This window comes from Gymnoscopelus braueri, assembly GCF_963280865.1.
Source record: "Gymnoscopelus braueri genome assembly, chromosome: 6".
NCBI lineage: Eukaryota > Metazoa > Chordata > Actinopteri > Myctophiformes > Myctophidae > Gymnoscopelus > Gymnoscopelus braueri.
In genome coordinates, this window is record NC_137607.1 from 31,413,301 (window position 1) to 31,423,138 (window position 9,838).

General features: G+C 42.2%; 1 pseudogene across 1 annotated transcript; it reads right to left on the bottom strand.

The window, feature by feature from the left end:
* Positions 1-8,149: 8,149 nt before the first annotated feature.
* LOC308086877 (phosphatidylserine synthase 2-like) lies at positions 8,150-9,623 on the bottom strand (annotated as a pseudogene). The gene has a single exon. The product of its transcript is annotated as a phosphatidylserine synthase 2-like (transcript).
* Positions 9,624-9,838: the final 215 nt, after the last annotated feature.

The window sequence follows — 9,838 nt, forward strand, 5'->3', positions numbered from 1 at the left end:
TTTTGACAAGACACATATCACCTAATGAAATAATGTTTCCAAAATAAGTCTTTCAGATGAAATACAAGGTAGTTATATGATCATGTAACTGAAATATGACTGTAATCAGTATTTTCAAAATAATGAATCCAAAGGAAATGGATCCAAATGAGATCACTGAAGTACAGAAGAAAATGCAGACTGAAAACTTTGCAGTGCATTGCAGTGTTGTTACTGTGAATAGCCTGCTGTCCTCAGCTCTGGGTAAAAGGCAAATCACATGTATGACAGCAGATCGTGGCACAAACGGCTTCATCCCTGTTAATAAGGAGCAAACACAACGTGCGGACGAGACCCAGGTGCCACTTCAATTTCACCCCAGAGTTTGTGACTTTCTATGTAATGAGCAGCTATCTGTTAATATTGTTTAATGTGATGAATCTTCTTTGATCCCGTATTTTAGGTGCAAAAAGCATTCGAACAACAGTAAGTGGTGGTGTTTTTTTTATGCAGCTTAATAGCTCACTGTGTCAAAAATATACAACAACTATGCTTGGTCTGGCTGTTAAAACCTGAGGTGAGGGAACTTATTCTAAAGAAGATAATAAGAACACCCAGTGTATTCCATCAACCACAACAGTATCTGACAGACAATAGTGGACAAATGCTAGTGTGTCCCCAAAATGTGTCTCACCTTTCAACATAAAGGAACATTCCTTGCTGATTCCCTTAATGCAGCAGCTGCCGCTGTGTATCCCACCCCCCACCCCCTATCCACTCCACCACCCCACGCCTACCACCCCCGCCCCTCTCAATCCCCTTTTCTTTTCAAATCAAGTTCAACATCTGGAGGAAGATAAGTCTCTGAAACTCCCTTTGTTCTCCGTGTCAGAACAATATTTGAGTTGGGCTAAGTCGTAACTTAGGGCAGCTGCCTCCGTCTGAGTAATATTTTGTCCAAAATTTTGATTTGTATTTTTATTAGAATGTTCGCCTATAATGACATGCCAGGATCAAAGTGGTTAATTGGGTGTGTGAGTTTCAACATTGGTTTGAATTGAAGTAGACTTCTACAGCTGCTTTACCCATCCAGATTCAATGACCTGGAGCATTGTGCACATCAAGATCTAACCGGAAGAATATGGCTGTATGCTGAAAACAGTGTTTTGGACCAAGCCCTAAGGAAGACTACACACGAATGCATGCACTCACACACACACACACACACACACACACACACACACACACACACACACACACACACACACACACACACACACACACACACACACACACACACACACACACACACACACACACACACACACACGATTTTCAATTGAAAATGTTTTGCCATTGGCTGTCTGGCTTTATGAAAGATGCATGAAGAGGTCATGGTCAGATCATTAAAATATTCTTGTCACTGGTCCCCTGACAAATTGTATAAAAGGTGGGAAAGTGAAGATTTGACAACATTCTGACATGCATTTATAATATAAAAAGGTGTCATCTAATCCAGTTGTGCTTTCACACACTAATAAAATCAGCCTAATAAAAGGGACCCAGGATACACAAAGGATTATGTCAACTCGGTGTCTAAGCTCAACTACACAGGGTACAAATAAGTGACAGTATCTGACCAACAGGGCCCAATAACTAGGGTGTGAGTGTGTGTGTGTGTGGGGGGGGGGGACATACCCAAGCAGCAGTTGTTTGTTTCAAATACGCCCTTGTGTGTATCACCCCTCAGAACATAGGACGCGTTCTACATGCAATGTGACATGACAAGACTTCCTCTATTCTTAACTTCTGCCTCTGTGGCTGCTGGGGGTGAGTGGGGGCTCCTGGCAGTGGCCTGACAGTAGAGCGTCTGACACAACACCCCCCCACCCCCACAACACCCACCCACGCACACACACACACACACACACACGATGATGCCTGCAAGACAACATGCAAGATGCCATCTGCCGGAGCCCCACCCCCTCCCGTCTCTTTCTCTGCTGCCCCGAATGCCGCCATAACCACTGACAACGCAACAAGCTAATTAGGAGATTTACTGTGCTAATTACACATGCACAGAAGTGTTGCTAGAAATTCCTATTTGGGGGTCTTCTCTGCGCGTGATTTACCCTCGATTAAAGGTAAATGTAGCATGTAAAACTGTGTGATTGTCTTTACACCCCTGTACAGACGATGATTTAGAATGACACCCGACAGACAGCTGGAATGGCTGAGGGCCACCTGACTTCTGAGGGGTTGGAAGGAAAGAGAAGCTCTCCAAGCCCCTGCAACCAACGTGAGAAATGAGTTCTGTGGTGACGAGGCGATGCTAGACAGTAGATAACACCCACGATCCATAACATTCTGATGTACTTTCTCCATCAATTAAGAGATAAGCAACACCATGACTGCGAAGGCAACAACAAATCTATAGGGCAAATGCCTCTCATCCAACCACAATAGCTTGCTTTGATTAGACACAAATATTTTGTTGATCCCAAAAGTTTGTCTGCTGGAAGATTAAAATGAGTCACCAAAATATGCTGAAGAGGTTATTGGCTACGTTACGATGCCAGTTTCTTGCAATAGGCTTGCACTATGCTGTAAATGTAACAGCAGGAGCAAGCAGGTTATTGGGAGAAAAACAAATGGCGATTTTGTTCACAATAGCCTGCAAAATCAGTTGTATTGCAAGAATATTTTTTTTAGAAATGATGGATTCCAAAGAAAACCTACTCAAAACCTTTGCTGCCACACAGGGGTGTGATCATGAGAGATAAACTGCAATTCTCAACAGTCTGAGATTGAAAGTGTTACGCCCAGTGCTACATTCTATCAGCACTGACTGCGTTCACACACACTGCTTCCAAACTCCAAACTCGCCATGTCTGGCATTCACAAGGCCAACCTCAAACCACAAACCAACCCATTCCGTCCCGGTTTAGACACCAATAAACCAGAATAGCCTCTATCTGCAATGCGGGAAAACAGATGGAATCACAGAACTAGGATTTCATAACATGATGGAAGTGATTTGGGGAGATATCATTCAATGTGTGAACATATTAATTCAGAATTGTTTGTCCATCGACTTTCTGTCGCTCTCCTTATAGTTAGTGAGTACTCTGCACCAGCGCACACACCAGAAAACATGAACAGGTATAGCTTAATAGAAAATAGAGTGAGTTAAGTCAGAGGGATTATTCTTGGAATCATATTCACGTGTAACGCTACTACTAACCAAGGGCTTGTGTACAATAGTTAGGGCACTTCAAGAACCAGAAGCCCCATGCTCTCATGCAGCCATGCTCTGGCTGAGCCACAGTTGCCTCGTTACCGGTGCAGGCAGGAGTACAACAGTAGAAAATGTCTGTAAACCCACAGGGTCTCTACATATTAATGAACTGCTCCTCACAGGGGAATTATGGGCGTCTCTTTTCCTTTCCTCTCCTTTTTTATGCTCGTTTGTTTAATTAAAAGAGTGTGTTTTAGGGAAATGAGCCGTTGTCTCCTGCCTCCAGGGCAGCTCTCACCATGAGTAGGGTGCTGACATTTAGCTGGGAACAGTAGGCTGCATTGCTAACAATGATCAAACCAGAGCCCTTGTGAAACATCACAATAGAGTGTTATTGTTGCCATTAAGATTCTACAGTTAATTTAGGCTGGCTCATATTGATATTGAATATGTGGAGTAAAAAAGTAATCATATAACCATATACCGTTGTGTCAACAGGCCTACACTGGAAAAAGATACATGGTGTGAATTCCCCACAGCTCATGAAAAAAGGATAGTATTGTATAAGCTAAGATATAACTAAATAACAAAGGCATGGGGCACCGTGGTGGCTCACCTGGTAAAGGAGCATGCCAGGAGCTTCCCACCTTTCCTTTCTCTCATCTATAAAGCAGGCAGCCCCCTTGCCCCCTTGCCCATCCCCCAACCAAGATGTTGTATTTATCCGTTTTTTATTTTATTTTTTCAAGCAAAATGGTATGAAATTAGATGAAAATGAAACATGTATGTCATTGTCTCCAAATGTTACGTTTTTTTGTAATAGATTTCATGAAAGATTTTGTATAAGGATTTACACATTTTCTAAAAATGAGAATACATGGACCAAAAGACTAAAGTCCAAGTACATGATACAAGCCACAGAATGTAAAAGAAAAGCCCTAGGCAGTGTTCAGATCCTTCATCATTAATAGCACTGAGGTATCAGAGAGACTTATCTCCTCTGTAACAATAACTTGGATAAACAGGACATCCTTTGGCTAGAATCATTCCAGAGCATCCAATCTCCCAATACTTTATCCTTCTTGAATCACATTTACTCAAAGGCACAGAATAAATGAGACCGAGCTTCAATTCAAAAGGAAAGCAGGCACAAGGATTTTTCAGCATGAACCAATGACAGGTTTGTGGAGAATAAGACCACACTCAAATCCCTGTTTTAATTGCTTTCCTACAGTGGTAACAAAGGAGTAATTTACAATGAACTAGACCACATACAATACCATTCTCTGCTGGCTTGCCCTAGTTATTCGGTGAAAGAAACTTTTAATTCAAAGTGCTGTGTAGATTAATTTTCTGATATGTTAAGCATTGTTCTGCATACTAATTGACACAGTTTTTATTGTGCATAGCACGTCTTTTCATGGAGGCATAATTAAGGGGGTTGGTAAGGCTTTTATGGCACATATTAGAGCAGAAATTACCATTTCAGTTTGAGGGTTAAAATGACCAATGTTGTTTCTGACTCATTTACAGTATGTACCCCACTTAATGGTTTTTAAATTACTCTAATATTCAGCATTCTAAAAGCATAGAAAGAGATGGAGAGCAATTAACTGAACCTTTATATTGGCCCTCAAACATTACTTTAAAATGCAATAAAACAGAAACTGAGTTTGCTCTTTTAGACAAAATCTGCAGGTTACATTGCAAATATGACAATTCACTTTGTGCCTATTTGTTAACAAATTGACAAGCAAAACAAATAATATGTTATTTGCTTTGCTCTGCAATTGATATATATGTTGATGTTGTTTATTTCTCTCATTTCTCAGTTTTCTACAGTAAGAGGGTGTTTTCCTGCTCACCCTGCCCTCTGTATGTCATGACGTGGAACTGCAACAACACAAATACCTTTCATTTATTCTATAACTTCTAGGATTGTCTTTAAATAATCACCTGCAAGTGTCCCTCTAATATAAAATTGGAAAACTGGAAAGTGCTTCAATCCTCTCAGCTCTCATCAACCCCTCAGAAAATACTTTCTTCAAATGTCATAGATGGAAACATTGCACGCCCTTGTGTTTGAACATCATATAAAAAGTGCTTACCAAATTTAGCTTCAACGATTTCAAGCTGACCAAGGACAAGATGGGGGTATTATCTCCACACTGGCCTGGGCATGCCTCAGGATGTGGCCCAGGAAAGGGAAGACTCTGATTCTCTGCTGGAACTGTTACCTCCGTGACCCGATTCCAGATAAGTGGTACAAGATGGATGGATGGATTCAAAGCTTGGACAGCTCCTAAAAAGGCAATGTAAAGTTATTCTAAATCCTACAAATGAATATAAACTCTCAAATAGTATTTAATTGTCTCCAATTTGAAATTCTTCATATTTTACAACTATATTGGTCTACTACTGTACTGTATATGAATATGTACAATACAGAGTAAATTGGGCAGGTAATCTTTAAGTTCTGGACATTCTGGACAACAATAAAGTTAAGTGTAATGAGCTCATCTGTTGCCATCAAAAGTTTTTACAAAAATACAACTCTTCCACCCAAAAATTATATTGTGTTGCTGAACTTTCTAATACTATCTTTGTAATCCCAGGCTGGACCAGAATATGTAGTCACCTGATAAGAATGTACCTGTTTCGAGCTTGCTGCACTAGTTCTTCGTGTCTGCCTCTTTCATCTCACATCCTGAAAACAAAACCTGACAGGAGAGCATTCGCTTCAATCAACAAAGATTCACTGAAACCAAAGTAATGATTTATATTGTAATGAACTATTGCACAGAATAATTTGACAGTCAGATAAAACTGTACTCCTATCACATAAAGTAACAGTTGAATCACATCCCTTCCATATTGTAATCATTCAAGTAAATGTGTTATGGATAACTTTTCAGGCAGAAAATTAAGGTGGGGAAGATGGCCATTAAAGCTTTGATGAAAACATCCCTTTCTTTGTGTTCAGCGACATTTATACAAGTGTCACAACGCTTTTAATGATTTAGAATATACAATAACAGAACATTAAAAAACATTAAAACAAGGCGCTGTGGCTTCCCTGAGGATCAATGATGTCGTGTTGATGATGAAGGGATGGCAGGATGGTGGATCTGAGATTATGAATTCACACAAAAACACACTCTCAGACTACAGACCTGTAAGGGTCCATTTGGACCCCTGGTGGTCCCCGGACCCGACGTTGAGAACCAGTGCTCTAGACAGGTGCCACGTCATAGAAATTGCCAACCTTTGTCAAATGTCTAACTGTATGAATATTTAAGCTATGGTAAAGCGTGACAAAATGTAATATCCTCCTTCCTATTAATTCACCAAATCTGTGTGTGTGTGTGTGTCACTCTGTGGCCGGCGTAACTCGGAATCCTGTATACAGAATTAAACAAGAGTACAACATTACATCGTGAAACACCCAGTGTTGAATACTGGGCGGGGGTTGACCTGACATTATTATCTAGGACCCGAGGAAGCTGCTGGGGGGAATAGCCTTTAAACGACATGTGCTCTATAAAGGCCCCTCAACATGCTATTCCAATGTGGGGTTGATTGGATGGGATGTTGCATTCATTATACTAGGCCGATGGCTGTCGGAATGCATGCTCATTGGGAACACACCCGCTGTACCCATCTGTCTGTATGTCCACACCAGGCACCACATTCCTCAGTTCCTTGGTGACACACAGCCGAGTCTGAAGTCAATCGATCGAACCGTTCTCGAGATATGCAACAGACAAATACTGTACATACACTGCATACAGAGTTTTGTGCATTTATAGATGGATATATGCCGTTTTCTAAGAAATGTGACCCTCCACTATTTCTGGAAGCTAGTTACAGACAAACAGTATGGACTACCAAACCCTGTTTGACGCTCGTTGTCACGTGACTCCTGAGATCACTGTCTCCGCCAGGCCGAAGGCGTGGCAGAGACTATGTTTTGCACCCTGTCCGTCTGTCCGTGAGTGTGTCCGTGTGTCTGTCTGTGACCAGCTAATCTCCGGAACCATTGGGCCGATCGCAGCGAAACTGTGCACGCACACTCCCTGGATGCAGAGCAGAACCTCTGCCCAAATTTTTCAGATTGGCCTGTTATAGCACCATCAGGAGGTTGATTTTTGCAAAACACATATTTTTGTACTACTCCTACAGATGTTGTCCAAACATCACGCAAATCGGTACACAGTATCTCTATAGTCATTAAACGAAACGGGTCTTTCAGATTTTTCATATTCCATCCTGATCGGCTAAGATTGGCTTCGAAAGTTTGTGATCCGTGAAATTTTGCATGCACATTCCCACTAGGCCGAGGAGAAAATGCCACTTGAAATAACAGACCAATTTGCGTTTTTACCTATAACTGCACGATCTGCGTAAAACTTTGTATGCACACTTCCTAGAGGCCAAGGAAAAACCTTTGCCTTGCATTTTTCACATCTGCCTGGCAGTGTTCCGAGGAGCACTTTTTCTAGTTTGTATCTAATTTGGTAGGGGGGAAACTTGTGACATTTGTGCCACCCCCTATGGGTCTAAATGAAAATCACTTTTGACTCTGCATTGTTTTAGAGTTATGGGCCAAAACATAAAGTAGCCTGGTATAGAGCCACCATGAAGCCAATTTGAAATATTTGGGGTGGAGTGTCTTCCACCCTTTTATCTTTTTGGTGTTCTTTTTTATATGTAGGATTAATTGAATACATAGGACCCCAATGGAAACAAGACCGCAAGGACTTTTTTGGTGTTATCCTTTTAGAGTCTAAAAAGATAACACCCAAAAAAATTAGACCAAGTGTTTGACTGTACTCGTGCTGTTTTGCATTTTTGTCTAATAAAATATTCAATCAATCCTAGGCCTACCGACAGTGAAAAAAATAAACGTTCTTTCCTTTCCTTTCTCGTCCCTCATGACTTCCTGCTTCGCAGCGAATAAGAGCTGCCGTTGAGTTCACCGAGACGGGGTTGCCGGGTTACCGTTGACGAGGGTCTGTTCCCGGTCTCCAGGGACTTCCTGTTTGCAACGTTGGGTCTCTATGTAGCGGAGTGTCATGTCACGTATGAAGAACCTCCAGATTGTCCAGGTGATGATGAGGACGATTCCCAGCACCCAGCACTGAACGACGAAGAAGGGTATGGGAAGCATGATGGTGTTTGGGTCGTACTTCACCACGATGAGGAACTCTGTGACGATGATGGCCACCACCAGCCATGCCTGCGGACCCAGCTTTTTACAGAACCCTGGGTCGTCCATGAAGTCGTAGACCTCCCGCATGGCCACGCCTCCCACGTTAAGGAGGAACACCAGTCTCAGAAGAATCAGGTAATGCTCTGGAGGCATCCACAAGACAAACTTCAGGTAGAACGTATTCAACTCTGCCAACAGGAACATGAAGATAATTCCCAGCACAGCCAACCAACGTGGCAGGTTTGATGCTGGCTTCCATTCGAACTTCACCCAGCTGTATGGGGTGAACTGGAATGCAATGCGCTTAATCTTACCCTTGTATGTAGGAATGCTCCAGAGTCCCTGCCACTGGTACGTTTTCAAAGACAGCCAGCTGAGAGTCTTCATACCACAATATATACCCAAACCATTACAAACAAGTACATCCATTATCCAGTGGTCCCACCAGCACTCAGAGAAGTTTGGTAGCTGATGTTCCAGACTGTACTCCAGAAACTCAAACATGACAGAGATAATCATACACATCCACCAATCACGAATCACCAAGGTCTTGATGTACCAACCCAGGAAGTGGGCGGGGACAAAGCCATCCATCTTGTCCCAGACGTTGTGGAACGGGTCAGAGGGGCTTCCAGGGTCATAGATGAGACAGTTGCCTCCATAATCTTTCTCTGGCAGTGGAACTCCCAGTTTCGGATCAATGTGCTTCATAAACTTTCTTCCATCGTGCACCGTCTGAAAAAGGATGAAGATGAGAAACAGTTCATAAACAACTGACAGACACAACCAGAATCTCCAATAGGCAGGGTGAGGTCTGGTGAAGGGTCCATCTTTGGCCTGGGTCACACCAAAACACAGAAACACCAGAATACTGGCAACAATACCTCTCTTGATATTATAAGTTGTGTTGTGTGGTGTATCATCCAATAGAGTCGCATACACAAGAACACATGTCAGAATAAACAATACTGTTACTGTATGAGCACGCCAGAAAAACGAGTTTGTTCCATCGTCTTCTACTTCAGATTCTGTATTCCTCCTTGTCAGAGTCTCCATGGAGGTCGGCTGTTTGATCTGCTTGGCTTTACTCCGTAAGCCGTGATCCACAGACCCTGCTCCGGCTGCCACCAATGGTTCCACCGACCACTTAATCTTATTTCGGTTTTCTGGTAGGAACAGATATGAGTCTTTCATCTTTGTCTTTATTGTATTTCATCTAAAGCTTTGTTCACTCCAATAGCCTTTGAGGTATGGAGATGCACTGTGAGATTAAGAGGGCATTATTAGACGGAGCGTGATGTAGGTAATGATGTCACTTACTTGAGGTTTTAATGAGTCGTCTACGTATACATGACGTTTCTATGACAACAAATTTGGGAATAGTTTCAGCACTGTCTGACCCCCATTGA